General features: G+C 39.7%; 1 protein-coding gene across 2 annotated transcripts in view; it reads left to right on the top strand.

Moving 5' to 3' along the window:
• The window catches only part of LOC109040683 (uncharacterized), a 272,839-nt gene that overhangs the window by 111,616 nt on the left and 135,484 nt on the right, over positions 1–25,739 (top strand). The window lies entirely within an intron of this gene.

Raw genomic sequence — 25,739 nt, 5'->3', positions numbered from 1 at the left:
TTGACGCGGGAAAAATCCCTGTTACCTTTATGAAGATTATGCCATGTCCTGTTGTCCTGTCCTGTCAATATAATGCGTGTTATCATGGAACGTTCATTCTTGGATGAAATGTAAATTAGAGATATGATTTAGTTCGGAGAAGATCTAAACTAGAGAGCATCTGATTTTAACAAGAGAATTTCTATGTTATTTTATATAGATTATTTTGGTTGTCGCGATGGAATTAGCTTACATGTGCTTAGTTTTTAATCCATGGTAAATACCAGATTACCTTCGTGCCGGCGTTTTAAGCGCTCTGTTTTGATAATAAAGTTCTCTCTGACACTTTTACGACATTGACGTTACAAGTCAACGTATATTTTTCTCAAATATCGAGGTATGTTCTCCAGCGGGTCGATTATTGAAATTGTTAGACAAAGCTATAGAAAAGAAGACATAAGGGATATGGAGGGATCCTGTTGGTGAAAAAGGATGTTTCAATGGACAAAGGAGGTGAGTAATAGACTAACAAGCGGCAACCGCCAAGAGACCCTACAGTTAATCCATCATTTTCTCCCTTAGTCTATAAGAACCAATAGTTTCAACTAGAGTACCTTTATCCTGAGAGTCAAGACAATGCGAATCCATTTCTGATTGGTTAACCGGATTTTAGGCCTTCACAGTGTCACAAACGGGAATAAAGATTACATTTTCACCAATTGCAAAGATTATAATCTGGAATGGACCGAGGAATTTCGGGTTCGACAAGGAACAAACGGAATGAAAGAAGGAACGGAGAAAGGAATTTAAGAATGAGCCGATCATCAAAGATTACGAAAAACGTTCAATTTCTGTAATCTTTATTCCCGTTTGTGACTCCATGAGGGGTGTTTTCTTGACTCTCAGTATAAAGGGACTCTAGTTTCAACCAATAGGATTGCTCCATATGCCTTGTGTCCTCTCTGTCTGTAGCTTTGTCTATGAATTTCAATAATCAGTCCGCAGACAAAATAGAATCAGAAAACACGATTGTTGAAAAAGGATTTCTCTCAAGATATGCTTTTCCTCCGGTGAGGTCTTGAATTGACCTGCTTGAGTCTTTTTTGGAATACCGGAGAAGAGCTTGCTTCGAAAATTTCATTTCAAAATTACAAGCGGATGCTCGCTTGTGAGTCTTTCAGAAAAATGAAATAAATTAAATATTTCAACGTCAGGCTTTTGGTAATTCCCGAGCAGTATCCAAGCTCAGATTATGATGCTTCTTCAGTATTTTGGTTCACCCTTAATATCTTTCTCCTGAGCTTTTCTTTGACAATGGAAATATTCCACCTTCGCGTAAAATCTGGTGCCTTTTAATCCTATTGTTATGCTTGCTTGAAAATTTAATTTTGAATAGAAATGCAACTTCGTTCATTGCGCTTTAATTTGAAGTATTCTTCCGGCTGCGGCTGTTCCGTCAGGTTGTTGCAACCCACGATTTTTCAAAGGTCGCAACCATCGCGGCGAGGAATATTTGTAAGCATATTATTCGATGAAGTGTTTCATAAACTAGGAATGCAGTGAGTTTGATTTAATTTTCTTTTCCTCTTGGCTCCTTGGTAGCACGGAAACGAAGGCTGCAAAAAGTTGAAGCGATTAAAATTACAGCGAAAAAGAGCGCTGCTTCTTTTAGTTTCAAAATTCACTCTATTTTTTAAAGTTTTTTAAAGAAGTTAGTAATAACGAAAGAAAAGATTTTGGGAGTGAACGGGAAAAAATTCACTTTTACTCCCACTTTTCTAGAGGCGATTAACTTGATTAACTTGAAAGTAATGATAAAAAAAGTGACTCGTTCTTAGCAGGGGATCAGATGGTATAAGCAGAATGCGCATGGGGAAAAGAAATAAAAGTCGTTTGGTAGGAGTAACAGACGTGACACAGTTCGAAGGGGGAGGGGAGGGGGAGGGCAAAGGAATAAAATGCGTTAATCGTCATTAATTTCACCGTTTCGACGGAGCAGACATTTAGATAGCCTACTAAGGAATTTGACATTATTTAAACATGTTGCGTCATGGTGTCTGGTCGGATAAAACCAAAAATTTTGAATTTCTTAGACTACTTTTCTCAATTGTTGCTAACTTCGTCTGTTTTGAAAGTTTATTTTTCAAACCAAAAATGAATGACAGCTTATCATAAAAATTTCTTTGAGTTTTCTTCACTCGATTGATGATATTGAACTATTTTAATGACTGGAATATAATTTCCTTAATTAGAATGTAGCTTCCTCACCCCAGGCTGCGCAAAATCGATCATGGCGCGTCATGCAACTATTGCGGCACTGAGGTGTTGCACAGTATCAGATGAAATTGAAGGCGCACTGTCTGGCGTGAACTAACGAGCAGTTTTCAACAGTGCGAGTGCAGGATCCTAAAAAAATTATCACTCTGTTCTTTTAAACATATTTTCCCTTCGCAAATTTATGCATGAAAGAATCCCTCTAAAAATGAGTGGTATAACATGATTCAACCATGTATTACATCGCACCTGTGCACTTAGCGCGAGAAATTGGTCTCGATCAACGTTTAGTGTGCGATTTAATTCGAGTAAATTTTTGTTTTTCTATGAGTGAGTCGTGTGAATTTATTTTTCTGCAATTTGTGTTGTAAACATGTTGTTCTACGTGCAATTTTGAACTGTAAATATTTCACAATTCTTTAAAGTACACCTTATCTAGCTGTCCACTGAGACTTGCAATTTTGGCTTAATATACTTAAAACTACGAGGGAGAATTTAGGGTCGAAAATTGAAAATTGATATTTTTTACCTCAAACCTATATTTTCGCTAAACTGAAACATTCGAGTTTCCACCTTGGGGCACATTTTCCCTAACACAATCATAATTATTAAACGCATTTCAATTTCCAAACAATTTTCAGTGCGCTGTAAAAAGTGTCCTCTCTTCAGCTTCCGCACATCAGAGGCACCTCATCAAAAAGTGTTTTGTGGGTGTTATTATTTTTTTACGTCAAGTTTAAAAAAAATTAAATTATTGCACAGCCACGGTACTTAGGACTTAGGACTCGCGAGAGGTGTCGTAAAACCGATGTCGCGGTTTTCAAGGAAAACAACGTGAAAATTATTCAATATACATGGTATCGATCGCTAACGGCCCATAAAAGAAAGACGTAAACAGACAGGGCGGAGGCTATATGAAGGATGAACTTTCCTGTCACAAAGTTTCGCTTGCCAGTTGAGGCGGGCCTTAAAAACCTCCCGCTACGAGCAACTAATGCACCCGCACATAAAAGTGCTTTTCATAAGTTTTCCTTTGTCTCTCAAATCGATGTCCCGGCAACATAAGGGAAAGCTCGACGATATTGCGTCATAAAGTTATAGTTTGCGGCTGATGGGCACTCACTCTTCAGTCGGTGTAAAATGGCTCGGAAGCACTTTTCTAGTAAATTTTAATTAATTTATTCCTGATATCAAGGAGGAGATCAAGAGATACTCGCTTCAATTCCACATGTCCATACTGCCGTGCTAAGGAAAAACGCCGTATGAACCTTCAAGCGTTGCCAAATTTCCATTTATAAAACAAGAATTTGCTGGGAAACTTATGAATATTTTTCTTCCAATTCTTCAGATAATATTGTTTGCAATTTCACCTAAAGTTCTTGAAAATTTCAAGGGAAAATATTCATAACTTTCCTCAATAATAAACATTTTATCAAAGGAAATTTGACAACTCTTGAATGCTCATACGGCGTTCTTCCTAAGCACGGCAGCATAAAGATAAAACATTTTAGAGATCCGATACTAACAATGAAAGTAATTTCGGGTGAGGCAAAAGTTCAGTTCGGAGGTCGATAGTATTTTTTGCCTATTGATGTTTGATGAGCAACTGGTTGAACATAAAATTTGCCAAATGATGATTGATGAATTAAGTTGAGCACTTTGCTAGGCGAGCTTTTGCAAATTCGATTAGGTTTGCCAGACCAATTGATCAACGCTTTGGGCATCAGTCATTGTTAGGCGGACTTGAAAGTTGAGTTTTGAAAGGAACTTTTGCATGCTTGTGAGCTTGTAGTGTGAAATTTCTAAAATATATTATCTCTGTTTGTGCAAGATAAAGAATATCAATCTTCGTGCAGGTTAATACCATGCGAATGATATCTATTCGCAGGATAGTATTGGTATAGAGTGAACTAAATTTCACAAAAAGGAACGAATAAAGTTTCAGTGCTGCTAAGATTATGCAATTTTTCTTTTATTAAGCCTGTCGAGGAATTCGAAACTTTAAAAGATCGTTTTTAGTATACACAAAGTATATTTTAATTAAATCAGGAAATTGCTTTGAGAAAATTGAATGTATTTTTTCAAAATTCAATTGATCTGCTCCCAGTTGATTTGTTGTGAGCGAGGAAGTTACACAATCTTCGCAACATTGCGACGCTGTCAGTTCCTCTTTGCAATATTCAGTCACACTGGCAACAGCCCTCTTTAAACGGTGAGTCGCATCATAAAAGTCCGAGCTTATTTATACATTAATGGCGAAACGAGAAAGCCCTAGATCTTGGTTCGCGACGTTGCAGTTTCCGCGTCCTGTTCTATTTTTTGACGATAAAAAAATTCGTGAAGTAATTCCGAAAGTTTTTCCTCCCGGTGAGGAATATTTAAATGTGTCACCTTGAGTGATCATCGTTTTCAAAAAAGAAGACAAACATACTGAGCTTCTGTGCGACAATTTGGGTCTCAATCCACGAGCCGTTTATAAAGGTGGCCTGAGAAAGTTGAAAATCGCAAAATTTTGACGGACTGTCATTTTTGATATATGATAACAAATGGTGCGCTCAAAATTATCCTCTTCTTTCAAAATGTCCAACGACGTTTATAGAGAGGGTGTTGTCGATTGAAAAATTTGACCTTCCACGCCTCTAGATCAGCCATGAAAGCCTGGTTCCACAACTTGGCGCAAAACAAAACAAATGGGTCATTTCGTCAAGTATTGCAGTTTTTTAATGAAAAACTAACACTAAAACAAACGCCATCAATCCTTGATTCAATTTTACTATAAAAATTAATACCCTCTGAAAGGAAATTTGGCAACGCCTGAAGGTTCTTACGAGGCTTTACTTTAGCACGGCAAGTTCTGAGCGTTTCATTTCAATTGGCGAGTTTTAGGAATTAACCGCGTGTAGGGAGCAGGTTCGCTGTTCCCTGAGGGAGGGCAACTCGGCGTTGAGAAGGAGCGAGCGGCGTGCGGTATGCGGCGAGCAGTGAGGTGTGTCGCGCACGAAATCTGAGCGGAACTCATTTTGAATTATTACACCGTGGAGAGTTCTCTTCCCACGATTGGATCCCATTTAAATTTTTTTTTTTTTTTTATTCTATCGAGAAGAATCAGAGAAGCTGAATTACACCGTGTGCTCTCGGAGAGGGCGAGGGATGTTTAAGACGGGGTCGGAAAGTGATCCCTCTTTAGGGCTGAGATATGTAAGCTAGGATTGGTGCGGAACAAGTGCTATTGAGAAAGATTTGAGGAAACACGGAGCAAGGAACCTCGGTTATGAGAACCAAATAGTGCAGTGGACGATTTTCGGTCCAGAAAAGTGAGCCCTCGGTCAATCAAACCGGCCGCTTCAATTGACAGAGCTGAACTTCTGCAGGCTAATTGCTGAATTTGATAGAAAAAGCGATAGAAAAATACGACATAAGGAGTATGGAGCGATCCTACTGGTTGAAATGGTTGGTTCCTGTATACTAAGGGAGAAAATGGTGGATTAATTATAGGGTCTCTCGTGGGTTGCCGTTAGTTCGTCTATCGTTTATACCTTTTTTATATCCATCGCAACCATTCACTTTCACCAATAGGATAGGACCATATCCCTCTTGTCTTTGTTGTCTATAGCTTTGTCTATCGATTTCAACAATCAGCCCACAGTTCGGTAAAAAGCCGAAAACTTAGTCCACCGGGCCAAAAAACCTGAGTTGATACGAAACATGTTCCGTGTGAACTGAAGCTTTTCGGCTCGTTGAACCGGACCTCGGTTCGCTCAGTTGAATCTTTGATTCACCGAATTGAAGTTCAGTCTGTTATATCAACTGAAGCGGTCGATTTACTCGACTGATGGTTCATTCTCTAGAATCAAAGAGCACCTACTAAACCATTAAATTCGTGTGCCCAAGTTTATTTCACCTTGTATAAGAAGGATTTGAGGTATGAGCTGTAGGAAATTTGGAAATGATAACTTCAACTGGAAAAAATAGGTAGGTAGTGGATCACGAAGCGTATATTCCTTATCCAAATTCAGACCACTGCGAGAAATTCTAATGAGTTTAGGGTAATTATTGAAGGTGCGGTGGCGTTTGCGGACGTGGCGTTTGCGGATTCTAAGAATCGGGTGGCGTTTGCGGATTCTCATATTTTGACGGTGGCGATTGCGGACATGCGGAACAGGGCCGGTGGACTTTGCGGACCGGAGAATTTCGGCGGTGGCGATTGCGGACGGAGGGGTAGGCACCTACATATGCTGCCCCCCACCCCTGCGCTGTATATTAAAGAGAAAAATTACCGGAGAGGCTCTGGATTCCTTGCCGTGGATGTAGAATGAAAACAATATTAGTATTAAACATTAGTATTATATTAGTATAAAAACATATGAGCTGTGAACATACAGTAAATTTTTAAAAACAGGCATATCAGAAATCAAGAAACTGAAAACTCGTCAGTTTCAGTTCATTTTTAGGATGAAAAACATGTTGTAAATTCTAGTCCAAAATTACTGAAAGTCAAAAAATTAAAATGTGTTTTCATTTTTCGTTGTAATTTTTTGACTTTCAGTAATTTTGGACTAGAATTTACAACATGTTTTTCATCCTAAAAATGAACTGAAACTGACGATTTTTCAGTTTCTTGATTTCTGATATGCCTGTTTTTAAAAATTTACTGTATGTTCACAGCTCATATGTTTTTATACTAATATAATACTAATGTTTAATACTAATATTGTTTTCATTCTACATCCACGGCAAGGAATCCAGAGCCTCTCCGGTAATTTTTCTCTTTAATATACAGCGCAGGGGTGGGGGGCAGCATATGTAGGTGCCTACCCCTCCGTCCGCAATCGCCACCGCCGAAATTCTCCGGTCCGCAAAGTCCACCGGCCCTGTTCCGCATGTCCGCAATCGCCACCGTCAAAATATGAGAATCCGCAAACGCCACCCGATTCTTAGAATCCGCAAACGCCACGTCCGCAAACGCCACCGCACCATTATTGAATGTCCTAATTGATTTTTTTTATGATACCGTTAATTTTGTATATTCAGAAATGTATAAGAAATTGCCAATAATATTGCCCGAATATTGTATGCCAGACAATAATTTCAAATGGAAAACGGCCTCTTCTTCTATAAACAGTCACATACACGTAAGGCTGATTGCTAAATTTATCGAATTCTCCATTCAACTTTTATCGTATCCGTCGTTTTACAGTTTTCTCTAATGTCTGGCCCTCTGATCAGCATACATCACCTTGTAAATGAAGCGCTAACGTTAAAATTCAGGGCGACATCGCATCGGAGCCCTGCTCGCCCACGCTTTACGTCATGCGCCGCGCGTCGCTCTCAACATAGCCAGTGGTGTCGTCGATGATAAAGCCACGGTTCCACAAGCAGTATACGACGCGAGGTTGCCCACACGAGGAAACCGCGCAACAGGCCACGGAGATTTAAAATTCACTAGTTGTCCCTAAAAAGGCACGTTGCGTCGTCAATGCTTTTGAAATCTGACAAGTTGAAGAATATTTTACTCAGTCGCGCGGTCATTTCCGCGTCGCCAGTTGTCTGTGGAGCCGTGGCCCAAGGCGATGCGCCGCGTCGCGCCCCTGGCTCCGTCGTGTCACCTCGCGACGCCAGCAGGACCTGCCGCCACCATCCCCGCACCCGAATAAAAGCAATTTCTGCCCAGCCAACCGAGTGAGAAGCCTCTCGAACACAGTATCCCTCCGCTAAAAATAGTCCCAATCCAAAGGCCCCGGGCTCAACGGCACTGATTCGATGAATTTTTGCCGTTTCCCAGCGCGGAAAAAAAATTAAGCGCCGTCCGCCAGACTAGGAAAATTTCCAGAAGCGAGAGGGAAGGGGGCTAGACGACTTGTTAACGTTTTCAGCTTCGGTTATCGTTAACAATTTGCTCTCGTCAACTCGTTGCTCCTCTGACGTAAGAGCGTATCTCGAGTTCCGCATGAGCCTTAGAAAGTATGGATTTATATGTAAAGCAAGGCTCAACTGTAAATTAAGATAAATCCTTATGTCAGAGGGAGAGGGCAACGAACTGAGGCGTCTAGCCTGTTTTATTCGGTTTTGGTTAGGATGTTTAACAGACAAAATTATTTTAGAGACCCGGCCTGCGATCTTCTCTCTAGTGTTAAATGTATATTCGGAAGTAAACGCTTAGGTTCTCGTAATGATGACTGATGGGCAAAGTGCTCAGTAATTTGTTTCGTAAACCTGACCTAATTTGCAAAAGCTTGCCTAGCAAAGTGCTTACCCCGGCATCCATTATACATCGTTACGCGAATTATATGCTCAACGAGTTTTTCATCAATCATCATGAGGAAAAAATTAGAGTTGACCATGGAATTTAACGTCCGCATCACTCAATTACATTGATTAGATTAGCAGGGCGTAATCTCTGCAAAACACACGTCTGCTTGAAATATTACGAGAAATTAAAGAGAAAATTGAGAAACAACATCCAAAATAAAAGAGTGATAAAAATATCAAATCAGAACAGAAGTTAACTATTCGCCTTTTTTCTGCTTTATTCTCGCCGTGAAAGTCTGAAAGAAAAAGTGAAAAGAAAAGCTTCGATTTTTGCAAGCAAGATTTTTGAAGATCCACTGTCCCATTGGGAAAAGTTTCCAGCAGGTTTTAAGGATTTAAGTTGAAACAATCGAGAGGTAGGTGAATAATATTGAGAAATTCTGGTTGATTTTCTAGGATCGTGGAATAAAAAGGGAGGAGGAAAGTTTAAGTATTTCATCACGTTTCATCTGACAGCTTACACTATGACTTTTAATAATCGCTGCGATGCCTGAGTTCCAAGAACTCAATCGGGAGCTCCAATCGGCTGTGAAACTAGAGAAACTACGCGCTAAAGTCAGGGTGAATAAACATTTCCGCTCATTTTTCTTCATTTCGAGATTATACCAACTAAAATTTTTCACGTTTTTTTCTGGAGACACTCCTAAAAAGAGTGGAAGAACAATGTCACAAAAGTTCGTGGAGTAAAGATGGTTATTAGCTTTGAAAAGAAAACAAATATGCATGAAACGCGGAATATCGCAAACTGAGTTTATATAGTCATTTTTACAATTTTTCTGACAAAGGTTTCTTCAGAATTTTTTTTTTCCCGAAGTGATGTATTTGAATGGTTAATTCTATGTATGTATACTCAAGTATTCCAACAGATTTAATCACTCACTGATATTTTCACTGATATTTGTACAATTTTAACGATAAAAAGAATCTTTGAGTAACTCGCTCAATAGTCCGCGATTTTAATTGATATCAAATAACTACCATTCACTCGCATGTTCTTTGATTTCTAAAATTTAAAAAGATCTGTAACACCACAAGGCATTGCGCTAAATCCGACCTTAAACTTTAAAGTTGTTCAAAGACCTGCTTCTTCACTGATTGTATTCAACAGATCATTTTTTTTATTTTCCAAAAAATTGAAAAATGAACTCTGTTAAGATTTTTAGCGCAATTTGAAAGTTGACCTATATTCAGTAAGATCAGTTTAAATTTACTGGAAAAAATAAATTTGCGAGCTTAATTTTGGGGGAGAATATAAGGTTTATTTTCGATCGAAATCAAACTAGTTTGGAAAAACCAAGGGCCATTTTCGGAATTAGCGCTATAAACTCACCGAGAATCAATGCCTGACTTTCCGGCAACCTACCAGTGTTATCGACAGCATGGACCACCGAAACAAGGTGGGCGGAGGCAGGAGGATACGCGAGCATGGATTTTGCAAACGCCGCAAGCTATACACAAGTGTTGGTGGTTGGGTCATGCGTAGCGCGGGAAACCACATGGAGGGAAGTTATTCACTCATTTTCCAATTGAGAGCACATCAAAAGAATCAAGCGAGTTACTCCGTCATCCCCGTCGTCAGCGGCTAAAATGACGCCCCTTTGTTTTCATTAGCCTGAGTTGAAAGTTCCTGAAAGCTATGAGTGGCAAGAGACGCAACAGTTGACGCAATAAGCACCGAAACAATGGGGCCCAAGTTTTGACTAGCAATAAGTTCACAGCGCCAGCTCCCTCCTCTAATAGACGTCTGGAGACCGATCCTCCTATGATCGTCCGGAAATTGCCGAGGGTCTCTTATCGCCCGAGTGGATGTACTATACCGCCGTGCTAAGGAAGAACGCTGTATGAACATTCGAGGGTTGCCAAATTTCCTCCGATGAAAGTATCATTTTCGAGGAAAGTTATGAATATTTTCTCTTCGAATTTGCAGATGATTTCGATCTGGCAGCGAATGAAATTATCTGACAAATTAGAGGAAAAATATTCACGAGTTTCTCTGGAAATTCGTGTTTTACCAAAGGAAATTTGGCAACGCTTGAAGGTTCATACGACGTTCTTCCTTAGTATTAGTCATTCCATTAACGAGTTCAATCCACCGGTTTCTTCATGGTATGACTTAAGAGTCGCGATTATTCAAATCATGAGTGTGAATTTACTCCCAGCCATTGTTATTAGTTTAGGTCGCAAAGAGGGCGCTGCCGCTTGATTTAGATTTTTGTGATTTTTTTTACACTATTCTACCATGCTAAGGAAAAACGCCGTGTGAGGCTTCATGCGTTGCCAAATTTTTGTTGATAAAACACGAATTTTTAGGGAAATATGCGAGTATTTCCCGTTCAATTTGTCAGAAAAATTCCCTCGCCATGTAACCTGAAGTATCTGAAAATCTCAAGAAGATTCATCATTTTTATCAAAAATTAATATTTTGAGAGGAGAAATTTGGCAACGTGGAGGACTCTTACGACGTTTTTCTGTAGGAGGGTTAACGTTTCCGCGCAAAATTTCCGATTTTGACACTTCCAACCGAAATCCTAGATTAACATTTCCGGACAAAATCTTTCCGCAAATTTTATTTATTCACACAATTTGGCAACACCGCGCAGATTATCGATTCAAATATGACCGAAAGAGCTTTTAGAAAATTGATTTATTCAAAACAAATCCGAGGTAAATCGGTCCAGTAGTTTCCAAGATCGAAGAAGGACAAACTGTCGAATGGTAACCCGGAAATGTGTCAATTTAAATCGAGGTAAATTTTGCAACGTCGGTTACGAAATCGAAATTTCAAGGGGTGCTGGTACATTTACAGGTCAAGAGCTTTCGTTTAAAACAAACCCGAAGTAAATCGGTCCAGTAGTTTCCGAGATCGGAGGCTCACAAAAAAAGTCTCAGAGTTTTAATTATATAGATAGACGTTACATTTCATTATTTATATTCAATCGTTCTCTTCAATTTAACTAAAATACTTGAGCCGCTATTTCTTTAATCAACAATGACAAGACAAGCGTACGCAAAGACATTAACATATTTCGTTAGTACAAGCAAAATAATTGAAGGTGCTCACGCTTTCTTAATGACAACGCCTTGATACAACTATTCGAACTCGATGGATGTCCGTGTTGCATACCCACCAAATTGCAGGCGCTCTGGCTTTCTTAAGTGCAACAATTCGTGCTCGTAGGATGTCTGTGTTTAAAGTGCGATTGCAAATCGTGTTGAGATTTACAAACTTCGGAATTCGGAGCCGTTTGGAGTGACGTTACCGAAGCGTTGCCAAACTGTAAGATTCACGGAAATATTAATGGCAAAATTTTGTGGCATTGAGATTTACTATCATTATGCGCCGATAATATTTCGGTAGAAAATTTCAAAGAAATTTATGACGCCACAGATATTGAATAGAAATGAGATGACTGATAAAGACAATTAATGACACTAGGTCTCAACACATATTTAGATCAATTTCCTACAGTTCTGGCGGAGGGGGGGGGGGGAGGGGGATACAAACCAGTTCCGTCGTGCAGCCACACACTGGACTTGGTCAATAGGAGAAGTCGGACAAAATTCGGAGATTTGAAACGCTCAAAACTCCTATTATACAAAACTTAGAGGTTTTAAAATTGGTTCCATTTGTTTCCTCGTGAAATTTTCTTCCTTGAGCACTCTTTAAAATTAAAAATTTGACGAAATAAACATCTAAATTTGCAATTTTAGTCGAAAATGTCATGTCTGTTAAAGCTAATTAAGCTTCAACCAGATATATGTCTCCGTGGTAACAGAGTTCTATGTACATACGCATTGTAACGCTATAAGCCCGTGTGAATAAAGTCATATCCACAGCATTATTATGAATATTATTATTATAAAAGTGAATAGTTATTCAATTGTTCTGATTGTTGCTAAATGTAAGCAACAATGTCCAACCTCTCTGATTGACTAGATCCACTGTGCGCCAATCCTTAAGGTCTAATGTTCACCTTGTTTTTTGGTATATTTCGCAACGTCGGCGAGCGACCGAGCTTCTGCTGCTCAAGGAAAGCCTCAAATTCACAACGCATGCACGTCCAAATTAGTCAGCACAACGATAAAGCTTTGCATTCCATAAACTCGCAAGGGCGCGGTATATTTTATCACCTGCGTAATTTTGCATTTTAACGAAGCTCCTGCTGTAATTTCAATTTCGGTCGGCGAATTTCGTTGTTGAGCTGGCTTAATTAAGTCGAAAGCTCCGTTTAATGTGCAGTTGTGGTGCGACAAAACTGAGCTCCGATGAGACCAGCTTATTTGCCCACGCAACAATGCTGCTGAAACATTAGGTAAACATGGAAATTTCACCCCTGCCCTGCTCCGGCGATTCCATTGGATACCGGCAGTTGCGAGGTGTTTGGAAAAGATACGCCAGGGCACATATCTCACACACTGTTCCATATATGTAGGTAAAAACAAATATTATTGGCAGGATTGAGTGAGGCTGTTAAATCCTCAGCCCCATAGGAGCATTGCAAACTTTCTCTCATAATGAACATTTTCCTTCCTTTCATCTGATGAAACAAAAGTGCACGCTCTGCTTTGAACGCTTTCGCAGGATGCAAGCGTTGTTGACACTTACTAAGTAAAATCAAACAATATTATGAATGCATTGAAATAAATCACTCGCAATATAATAAAAACCATCCGAGTTAAATTGAAAAATATTCCCGATTTTATAATATCTTTTGGATAGCAAATAAATCAATGATTTTATATTTTTACATGTCACATTATTTTGGACCGTATGTGTCAAATCCAATTCTCAAATCGCGTTCTCTTTGACTGCACCAAAATACGACAAGAAGCCGCATTGATTGTCAGTTCAAAAAGAAGAATAAAATCATGTTATTTTTTCATGGATATTTTAATTTCAAATAATTTTTTCCCCCCTATGAAGTCGTTACTGACCATGAAGAGACTGCGAATTCACCCCCAAAATAAGTGATGTTATGAGGAAATGTTGATAAAAAGTTGATACCTGGATTTATTAAGAGTGTCCTCTTACAATTCTATTTTTTTTCAGTGGGTGAATTTTAATGACTTACCCAGAGTATCCGGTGAGAATGTTGTAATTTTCAGTGGAGCAGGAAATAATGGTTTTATGTTCGTTTTTGGATGTTTTAAAGGATAATAATAGCTGGAAGTATAATTTTGAGGGATGCCTCTTTAAAATTGTCTGGATTAGATGTAGTCTAGGAATACTATCGTTCAAAGTTACGATGGTCAAACTATGATAGCACGGATATAGATTGTGGTGTTGTGAAATTGTGAAATGCAGTGTTTCACAATTTCTGTTTCTCCCTTATTTTTTTGAAAATATGTTAGATTCAAAGAATATTGCTAAACGCATGCTTCCCAAAATTTTCTGAGAGTATTCTTGAAAAGGCATAGAAAAATCACATACATTTTTGTTCAATATAAAGATGATCAGTTGCCTTATATGAAAAGAATATAATACAGGTGATCTACTACGTCACAAATAGAGGTATGTTGTTTGTTAGTTGCACCATCGATATTGAACCTACAAATATAAGGCCTTTGAAACAAATAGAGCATAAATTTGTGAGGCTGACATACAAAATGCTCTCACAACTTCCGGGAAAAACCATTAAACAATTCCACATCAACAAGAGGGACTTAATAGGATCGTGACGTCTGACATTCCGCATGTAAGCAGGAGTTATCTCGTCATTGAGGAAGGGTTCCGGTGACAGGACGGAAAGATAGATCCAAAGACAAAACTTATAAAAAAGGGAGAAAGTGTTCCGACATCAAGTCTTCACTCAGCTGAAACCTGTTGCGTCGCTCGTCGTGAACGGGACCAACAAACTCTCGATGAGTTAAAAGTTTTCCTCAGTCGATTTTCCTCTCCACTTCTATGAGGTCATAAATGATACTACAAAGTCGTTTATAACTCACTCAATAAAAAAGTTAATAGTTAGAAGTTTCTCTTGCATTCAAAGAGAGGACTAGCGTCTAATTATTAGAGTGGCCTGTGTATAGAGAATAAGGAAAGAGGGGGAACATTTCCCCCTTTTTCAAACCAGAATCAGCCGAACTACATCCGACGTTGCTTAATTTCCTCTCACGTTTTATTCATTTTTTTTCAAGGCAATATTGACAATTTCACTTACACCGAAATGATGATACAATTTTTTATTTTTTAGCAAAAAAAGAGAAAAAATGGCATCGCTGTGCAACTCAAAAGATGATCTGGCTCGTAGTCGTCATTATCATTAAAGAGTCCTTTGACATAGCGCCAATAAAAAGGCCCAACATGTTATCATGTGAGGGAAACATTTTACGAACCTCCGGTGAAATGAAATTGTATGGCTTTGGACATAGATACTCTTTAGGGATTACGATTTCTTACCCCCTTCCCCAAATATAAAATACAAAAGAAAAATATTGCCAATTTTGAAAATTTTACGGTTTGTCCATATCCATATTAACGTTTGTGAAATTCGTAGGATTATTTATTTCGTATTTTTTATAATTTGTTGTGTCAGATCATTGTGATCTCCTGGAATCTGTTTCCAAAGTTATTATGTTAAATTTTCCTCGAGGCTCGTAAAATTGACATATATATGAGGCTTCTTTAAAGGCAGCCTTAATCTTTATGTAAACCATATCGAAGACCAAAGTTCGAAACCACGTATTGCCTCCATTTGCTACGCTGCAGAGTGCAGACTCCTGTCATACATTATTTTTCCCTCGGAAAATTAGTCGACGTAATCTCTTAAAGACTTCCGTGATTTTCCCTCCCTATCAGGATAATGTTCAGTCTAAATTCAAGCCTTAAGTCTAACTTGTTTTTCTTTGAAAAAAAAAAAAAAAAAAGTCAAAAAGGTACGAAAATTTTAAAACACCGAAATGGAGATACGTGATTCCGCACTTTGGCTATCGATATAGAAGCTTCTTGAGAAAAGGAGCTTTTCAAGGAACGACCACATATAAATACAGCCCATTGAATCCTCTTTTTTTGGTCCCCCGGCACCGTGGGAAAAAGTCAAGAAGCGTATTAAGCCCGGCAACGCGTCGCGAAGCGGAAAAGGAATCCGAACAGGTCGGTGTCGCGGCTAAATAAGTATTCTACATACACATTTGTATAACTGGGTCATCGAATCTCCTCCGCACGTCTGTGTCATTCGACCGGACGCAAACAGATTCCGCGCCGTAGCACGCCCCGACGCTAAACTTTTTTTGTCCCTTACGCACCGCCCCGCAACTTTTTCACCCTTCAGGCCCTACCCCCTGCCCCCTGCCCTCTGCCCCGTGCCCCTTGTCCTGTCCTCCCCCGTCTTTCAAAGCTCGGGGATTTTTTTCTTTCCTCCGCGGCAATCCTTCAGCCGCATGTTCCTCCTCACATTTTACGAGCTGTACACGGTTGAGCCGACCCCAGGTTTCGTCATTCTGTCAACTCGGCGACACAACGGTTATTCCCTGATTATGCAGCGAGGTTCCCGTGGATCTTTACGAGAAATACTAAGCGCTCGAGCGTGTATTATCGCGTAGGCAATGATGTGCTTGCCTTTGGGGATTATGTATAGTATGCTTCAGGGGAAATCTCAAGGGTCGTTTATGAATATTACGTCACGCTGAACTTGGGATTTTAAACATCCCTTTATCCTAAAATAGAGAATAATTTTGTCTTTTTGGGTTGAATCTTACTCAAAGCGGTTACTGAAAATTAATCTGCTCATACTCCAATCCATCTAAGTCCAAATTCTTCCCTGATAATCAATACCAGAGAGGAATTTAGGAACTAATGGTGGTTTTAATTGAATGTCAGTTAAATAGAGTAGATGAAGAATATTGCAGAAAAAAGAATTGCTCTTACATTACATGTAAGAAAGATCCCAGGACCCCCCTACTTCTGTAGCTGTAGGTTGGTAGGGACTCCTCTAGTATACGAAATAGTTCAGTTTCGATGACAATACTTTATCGTTACTGGGACCGAAATACTAATTGATTTTTCAGGCAAAAGTCTCGTTTCCTTTGAACGCACACAAATTCTGAAGTTCATTATCGAGAAAACAAGTTTTACACTTGTCTGAAAGTTTGTAAAAAAAAAACACGAATTGTTTAAACATTAAGAATTTCCAGATTTCCATTTAGATTTTATCAACAGAGGACGAGAAGCATGACACTATTTAACAGAATTCTCAAATGAGAGCGAATCAAAGCCATTATTAGCGGAGACGACCCAAGAGGCTTATCACAAGCTTAACTTCGACCCCTGGTTAGTTCCGAAACAAAGTCTTCGGCATACAATTAGCTTCACCTCCTAAATCGATCCACTGTCATCGCCCAGTAATTATTCCTCGAATCATTAGTCTCACGGGGGTTGAACTTTCGCACGCCCTCTCACCGCGGAAGCGGGAGCTCCAACCTTTTTAACGAGTTTTTACACCGTGCCTTTTGAATAATGATAAACGTGCAACAAGTTCGGATGTTATGAATTGGAGAGCTCTTAAAGAGGACAGCTGGTTGTCGCGAGCTTTTTGAAGGACTCTTTGATTTTCCCGCGTAGCGCGACGGAGACGAGGCATCATTTATCGCTCGTATCTAACTTTTACGTTCCTCGTTTTCGCATTCTCTCTGGGAGCCGAATACCGTCATGACTGCCTTGTTGAAGAGAGCTGTTTACCCATCGCAGCAACCCCTTGCCGCAACCCCTCGCCGCAACCCATCACACACGCCAACCGCATAAAAAACAACATAAAAATGATTTAGCGGCAGTGCGTCTGGGCTGTAAATAAAAACTCACGGTTATGAAGCCGTTTGATTTATTATTTTAAGGAAATTCGATCCGTTTTAAATGACTCCGAGGACAAACGCTCCGTGGAAAAAGCGGTCTCCGCGCGACCAAACCTGCCACCGATATTTTTGGGGGAACCCACTGAAAAATTTGAACCTCTGCCAACTTGAAAAGGTTTACTTGTTAGGATTGACGTGATATATACGGATTTTTTGCGAATCGGCAACACTGTTAAAGAGGCTCATAGTCACCGTAACCCCCCGACCTCCATTTGTTGGAGTCAAAGAAGGAAACATGAGCCCTTCTTGTTTGACTGGGGTTTGAGGCTTTGCGAGTTCATATTTCTTCTTTTACTTTCGTGAGAATTTCCCGGAGGTTGGAGACAGCAGAGACTTATCCTTAACGATTTCAAGAAGCTGCGCTAAAATCACACCTTGCTTGAAGCGAAAAGAACAAGTGTATACTCTTACCGGACAGCCTGCCTTGGAAAAAAAAGTATGATAAGTTTCAATCTGAAGCATTTTAACTAGGACTTTGAGAGGTTGCTCAGTCTCTCGTTAGAAATTATCGCACCTTTAGTTTAACACAATGTAACAGTGATGCTGGGTCCAAACCACCATAAAAACAATTTTTTTTACATTCTCTCAAAAAGCATCAATATATGGATTGCATTTTGCAAAAAGAAACCACAAGCATTCCAATGCCGTTAAGATTGTGCAATTTTTTTTACCCTACAAATATAAACTGAGCATATAAGCAGGTTCAATCTTTACTCCCAATAAACTATACATTCAATACAAAAATCACCTTTGAAATCTTAATTTTTTGCAAGGTTTCAGTGATTTTATTGCAAAGAATGTAAGTTGCACAATCCTAGCAACACTAAGATGCTTTTGGTTCCTTTTTAAAAAACGTAATCCATATTTAATACAAATGTACGTACCATTATCAAAGTTTTTTCCTTCGATTGTTTTTGATGAATGAAAACTACCTTCCCGATTATTTCAATCATCAGGACGACAAACCGTTAAAAATGGGAAGCGGTATACCAATAAACCCAATAAATGAGCTCTACTCTCAACTATGAGTGTGATGGAATAAGGCAAAATGTGTTTTAAGTGGGTTGGGAGGGTAGAGACGATATAACTTCACAAAACTTTAGGATGTCACATCTAATTGTCACAGTTCTCCATCGCTTGAGGGAAAGATAGCCTGGAAATTCAACCTAAAGCATGCCATAAAAATAGCCTTCATTAATGGACAGTCATATAAATTAAAGTGAGTTACAAATGAGGGCCTTAGAGGACAAGGCGCGTAAATGCAGTTTTTTGGAAAAATTGAGATATTCATGGACTCCACTAAAACTAGTGTGTAGGTATATTCTGTGAATAATTTACCACTAATATCCAACATTAAATCACCAAAAAGCGATTTTAACCTCTTTTCAGTCTTAATGCTCCATGTAATTTTGAAACTTTGAACATACGTAATTTTGTATTTCGCGAATGCACTTATGCGTCTTGTCTTCCATGCACCTCGAATATTTTCGACGAATTAAATCACGTTAAACTCGTGAATGTGCTCAACTCCCGACACAACTAAAAAGCGCGAATACGATTTGATTCAGTGCAGGGCAATTTTTCTCACTTTCTTAGGAAAGCGAAGGAATTATACCCAAGCGCATATTTTCAAAGGGTTTATTGTAACCACGGACTACGAGTTGGTTTCCTAGGGATAGCGATACAGGCGAGCGAGAATCTTGGACTCCCGAAGAAAAGTTATATTCAAATCATGCCATTCGTCTGAACTCCCACCGTCCCGAGAATCTGCTTCAGGGAGAGCGGGGTGGGCACGTAAATAAACTGGATTTTCGTAAACTGTTCGTCATGCTCGGACGCTGAGCTCTTATTTCCCTTGGCCTTTCTTCAAATCGAACTCACGCCCTTTCTCCGAGGATCGCACGCATTTTTTTCACGCCAAGTTGCCAGCGCGGGGATAGAATGAGCTTAGAAACTACAATGCTGCCGTGGTAAGGAAAAACGCCGTATGAACATTCGAGAGTTGTCAAATTTCCCCGGATAAAATACGTATTTTTGAGGAATGCTACGTATAATTGCCTTTGAAATTCTCAGATAATTCAGTTTAAATTTGGTAAAAAATTGTCCGATAATTTAGAGGATAAATATTCACCCTGGTGCGAATTGGCAGTAGAATGTGTGTTCCAAAATACTATAGACCGTATAGCCGGCTGTACAATTTCTTATAGCCTTTTATAGCCGATGGCGATTAAGCAACAGCCAGACGATAAAGTTTATGCTAAACGTTACTAAACACGGATACTAGGACTTAGTTAGTTTTTGGACTACCGCTCTCGTTTTGTGCCGTAGTATCTTGATTTATGTTGCGAGGAAAGCTCCGTACTTTTGAAGGATGCCTGTCATTCTTAATATGTTGGAGCGCAATGCGTGAAGGGTACCCTGTTAGGTTTGTAGGCGCCAGTGCGTCGCCGCGTAATGCGTGAAGTATCCCTGTTGGGTTTGTAGGCGCCAGTGCGTCACCGCGTAATGCGTGAAGTATCCCTGTTGGGTTTGTAGGCGCCAATGCGTCGCCGCTCCGCTTTGTGTTAGGCTCTAATATTTAATCTCGCGGAGTCAGCGTTTTTCAACTCATGATTTTGAAATGTTTGCACACTCTGTAAGGACCATCTCATTTTAATTGATAGAAAAAAATATGTTTTAAAGGAAAATATAATGTGTGTTATGTAAATATTAAGGTAGTTCCGTATCAAACTTAATGATTTCCAAAGCACACGAATTTCTACACAATTTCTTATAGCCTTTTATAGCCCATGGCGATAAAGTGTGAAGCCCGGCGATAGGAACTATAGCCCGACTGTATACTTTTTTATAGCTTCGTATAGCCCGGCTATATGATTTGCTCCGCTTTCTACAGCCAGCTATATGATTTTCAATAGCCTTCTTTAGTCGGCTGTAAGAACTCCTATGGTATTTTGAAACGCAGCTCGTATCGCCAATTTTTACCAGGACACATATTCTCTAAAAAAATCGTATTTTATCAAGAGAAATTTGGCAACGCCTGAGGGTTTATACGGCGTTTTTCCTTAGCACGGTTAAATGTGTCTTAGGATTTTACCGCGCATCAGCAGGAGCATATTCCTCGGGTCAAAATAAGTGCTTTCTCCTCTGTAAAGGTTTTTCTAAGAAAAATTCCTCCAGCTGAAGCTATATGGGCCCCAACCTTTGGAAAAATCGTCGCTATATACGCATAGTGGACACTCTTTCCGGATATTTTTTTGAACCCGGACGTAACATTTTAACATGCTAATGATATCATATCCGCTTTGCCTCATGGTATATCCACCATTTTATGGGGAGACAAGCTATTCTTTTCTTCTCATTTTTTGGTGACAGTCATAGACCAAGACTCTTTCACTATCTGGATGCTTCGTACAATTGAATCTCTCTGTTCGAGAATAACTCACCTCGGAAAAATTAAATTTTTCAGAAGACGATAAAAACTGCGTAACAGGCAGAAAAGGAGTGTTCCTACACAAAAAATAAACATTTTAAAAATATTCTGAGTAGGTTTTTCTCGATCTGAGAGGCTTAATTACTGTCGCTGAATTTATCAATGGATAAAACAATATACAAATTTCAAGTTAAAGAGGAATTAGAATGGGTCCGAGGAAGAACCAAGTATCTCATTTTGAATGATCACAGATTTCCTGTGCATACACGTCCGTCAACTTGAAGTTTCAACATTTGAGAGGCATCGATGATTTCAGGGCTAAAAGTTAGGGAAGGTAGCTATTTTCCATGAGTATCGGTCCATCTGCGTTGCTAAAATTCAGGGAAAATAATGATTCTCCCAAAAATCTGGAGATGAATGTGTAGCTCTGGCCGAGGGCTCTTTCGGCGGAAAACTTTATTCAGAGAAAAATTCTCAGAATGCTGTGGATAATGTTTCGCCTAAGGCAAGGCCTAAAGGAAGCCTGAACTCCTACTCGTGAAATTTTCAAAATATTTGTTCATCTATAATTTTTAATTTTCCTTTCACGAACAACGTAACTTCCTGGAAAACGTCGCAACGTTCCGACCAGCTTAAAATGTAAACACTGAAAAAAATAAGGTAGATTTTACCATAATCTGACACAGTGATACGAGTTTGATAATAAACACCAGAATCTATGGTAGCAATTACCATATTATGGTAAGAATCGCTTGATTTCTGGTGAATAATACTACAATTCTGGTTATTTTCACTAAAGTATCACTGTGAAAAAATTAAGCAGACTCCTAGTAAATGGTACCATACTTTTTTGTCAGTGAAGATTTCGTCTGGTTAGGCCAAACTTGGTAATTACGGTTTACACTAAGAACTAATGTAAAGGAAGGAAGAACTAAGGTCTCACCTCAAAAATATGCAAAATGGCGGTTATCTTAATTTTTCTTACTTTAAAAGTAAAAAAGCGGTAGATGAATTAGTGACATTATTCACCAAAAAGAGTGTCGTTTGGCAACTTGTTTTTTCCTCGACCCCTTTATTTCGATTTATGACTCAAAAAGCCGCCACTTTTCAGTCCCTAAGAGCTTTGGCAACACCGTATCCCTGACGTCGGAAGTCTCAGCACGGCTACGGATGTGGCCGGCGCGCCGTGTCCTCAGGGCCTGTTGGTTACCGGGATGCTATTCAAACAGCGTTGCCAAATATTACCAAAAATAAATAAATGGTACATGTATATATTATAACGAGGAAGTTCCAGAACCCGAGAAAAGCGATTAAATTCCAAAAAGCTGGCAGCAATTTGAACCCTGGAACTCGCATAGTTTCCACTAGAACATTGATTAATCTTGGCTAAGGAAACAAGGCCTCAGTTCTCTTGATTGAGAGGGGGAACTAGATTTCAGATAACAAATTTGAACGGGAAGATGTCGTGAAAACGTGACTGAGCCGAATTCGTAACTCCCATTGCTTCCTAGATGCTAACAAGAAGCTTTCACGACCTGTTTCTGTATGGCGGTAATCGAGAGCAACCTTGCTTTTCAAGGATCTAATGACGTATCTGATGACTTTATGCAATGGAGTACCCGAGACATGCAATCAAGCTTAAAATTCCATCTCTTGTTTGAATTTGGGGATGAATTATGATTTCAAAAATAATTTATTATCAATCATGGCGTCTTGAACGTGATAACGACAATCATCAAAATTTTCAGGTTACTGTATATTTACTGCGTCAAAACGATCTTTCGACCAAATATCTCAACAACATGGAGTCGCGTAAGGAAATTGGGGCTGTTTTAAGGAACGACTATGACTTTTAATTAATTTGTAAATCGAGAGCCGAGGAACAATACGCACCTAACTGAAAATTTTGGCAAAAATTAGTTAGTAACTTCGCCGCATTCTGTACTGTAAAATACGCAAATTTATGAGTTTAATTTTTTTCCAATTCTGCAGGAAAGCGCTGCAAAGACGCTGTAATGTATGAAAAAAATTGTAAATCGAAGGCTAACGAACAATACCGCCTAACTGATAATTTTACGCATTGCGCCAAGTACAGTGCGGTGTGTGCTGCGGTCGCTGGTCGGCGCGAAAATATATTAGCGCCTACAAGAGTGCAGGGATACTTCACTCATTGCGCTTCAAGCGTGTCGCTGGTCGGCGAAAAAGCACATTAGCGCCTACAACGACTGTATGAATACTTCACGCATTGCTCCAAACACAGTGCGATCGCTGGTCGGCGTGAAATGCATATCCAGGGCTAACGAACAGTACCGCCTCTGAGTATTTTGGGGAAAATGAGTTAGCGACGTTGCCGCATTCTACAGGATAAGATGCGCAATCTGATGAGTTTAGTTTTTTCCAAATTCTGTAGGAGACATAGCTAGAGTACATAGAGTCGTAATGTAAGTGGAGAGCTGGCGCCATGTTCCGCTCGACGAGTTCCGAGCCAGGTGTGCGGGGTCACTTTCTCGATACATATTCGATCCAAAATGGCGGGTCGGAATATGACCGGGTCCCCGTGTATCGCAAGCAATCGATTATGTATCGAAAAAGGGACCCGGCGCCGCACAGGAATCTCGAAATTCGGGACCTGGATGCTTAAAAATGAAATGCCTTAAAAATGAAAAGACCTGAATGCTTAAAAGTGGCGCCAGCTCTCCCACTTGCATTACGACTCCACGTACTCTATGGTAGGAGAGCGCTGCAATGACGCTATAATGTATGAAAACTATTGCAAATCTAACCTCAAAATTACAAAAATGGCGAAGTTTTCTCTTCGTCCTTGCAGATAGGCGGTATTGTTCCTTAACCATCGAAATGGAGCCTCTTCATTAAGACACAGTAAGTCGTTTTCCGGCCGAAGGAACGTAACTTCATCCCAAGGTTGCCAAATTGACTCAAGCAATTAAATTTTCTACAGGAATGTATGTGTGCAATTTTTGTCGAAAATTTGTTTGATTTTTGCATAAAATCAGAGGAAAAATCACTGAAATTTTTAGTCAGAAATGCTCAAAATTCTCCTGGTATTGTTACAGTTTGCTAAAGGAAATTCAGCAACACTGAGATTTAGTTACGTTTTTACGTTGGGAGAACGACGAGTACTTACAATCCTTCGGATTCAAACATAGAGTACATAGTATAGAGTCGTAATGTAAGTGGAGAGCTGGCGCCATGTTTTGCTCGATGAGTTCCGAGCCGGTGTGCGGGGTCACTTTTTCGATACACATTCGATCCAAAATGGCGATGTGAATATGGCCGGGTCCAGTGTATCGCAAAAATCGATTATGTATCGAAAAAGGGATCCGGCGCCGCACAGGAATCTCGGAATTCGGGCCTGGTAAAAGCTTTAAAAGTTGCGCCAGCTCTCCCACTTGCATTACGACTCTATGGATTCAACGGCTTTGCCCGGCACAGCTAAAAAGCTAAAAGGAAATTAAAAGCGACATCCGATCGGCACGTAAAAGCGCGGTTACACGGAGTGGCCCGATGAAATTTTTCAAGGAAGGGATTCGGCTTCTTCGGCGGTGGCGGCGGCTACGGAGGGCAGTGATGTGACAGGAGGAGCGCGGCTCTTTATGACCCAATTATTTTAGTGGCTCACTGAAGGTGGTGTGCAGATGAGAGGGAGTTTAACGGCGCCCTCGCCCGAGCCCGCGCCGCGCGCCCGCGGAGGGGTTCCAGCCCGGCCGCCCACCTGTTCCGCGGGCAAACAGATTGATACAGATTGGAAAAAAGCGGCTCCGGCAAATCCTTCGGCTCACAACATCCTTGCCACGTTTCTCCTCACAGATTTAACGCCTTCCATTGTTCCATCCAATAGGAACAATCTTGGAGACCCTTACTGCTACCTATCTTCCTACACTCTGCCGTGATAGCGAAAAGATCCGTAAGTGCAAAATTTTCAAAATCGAGTTTTCTTTAAAATTTGTCTAAACTCTTTTAGATGACATTACTGAGACAGCTAAAACAGCAAAATTCATCCTAATTTAATGAAAACGAGACGTATGAAAAAGCCGTAAGTGCACAAAAAATTACATAGTTTTTTTCAAGACAGCCGTAGGTGCATGAGAGCCAATGAAAACGGTGCCTTCAAGAGGAATGCCGCCCTTATCTGCCGATTTCCAACCTGAAAATGTGTTTGTTGTGTGTCCAACACGCTACCACAAAAGCTCGCAGAAGATAGCTTTTACGGCTGTCTTGCCAAATACTAACCTAACATGAAACTGAATTTTACCTTTTTCATGTACTTTAAAATAAAATCGGTCGAATTCTAATCCCCCAAATGATTTCTAAGAGTCTATCGAATGATTGGTTGCGATTTGACAAAGAAAGGAGGCTTCTTTTAATAAAATGTTCCACTCAGAAGCTTCTAGGCCCATTTTCTTAAAACTTCATTTCTGCACTTACGGCTCTCTTCGCTATCACGGCAGCACTGGTAAACCTATCGATGGTGAAACTATCGAACCACGTATCTCGTTTGTGGTGTTTAAAAATCTCCCCTCCCATTGTTTTTTTTTTAAAAAAGAACAAATAAATATCATTCCTTGAAATTTTCACAGAGATTTATTTGTGCAGAGAAGAAAAATCTCGAACGTTTTTAAGAACTCACATTTAGTAGTTTCCCATTGAAAAACTAAAGTATGACAGGATGTCTACAACGCTGTAAATCGAGATACGCGTGCTAGTGGTTTCGCAAAGTCATTTCATGATGATTTCATCGAATTTAAAGATCCTATAGTAATGTGAGGGCGCCGTCTTTTTTTTTTGATAAACGGGCGTAAGAATATTTCGAATCTAAAAGCGGCAAGAAAATCGAGATACTTATCCTCAGGATGAAAGTTTATCATTCACGTTATCAATT

This window comes from Bemisia tabaci, chromosome 5 (genome assembly GCF_918797505.1).
Source record: "Bemisia tabaci chromosome 5, PGI_BMITA_v3".
NCBI classification, from domain to species: domain Eukaryota; kingdom Metazoa; phylum Arthropoda; class Insecta; order Hemiptera; family Aleyrodidae; genus Bemisia; species Bemisia tabaci.
Note: the sequence above shows the minus strand (reverse complement) of the source record. Positions and strands in the feature narration are given on the sequence as shown.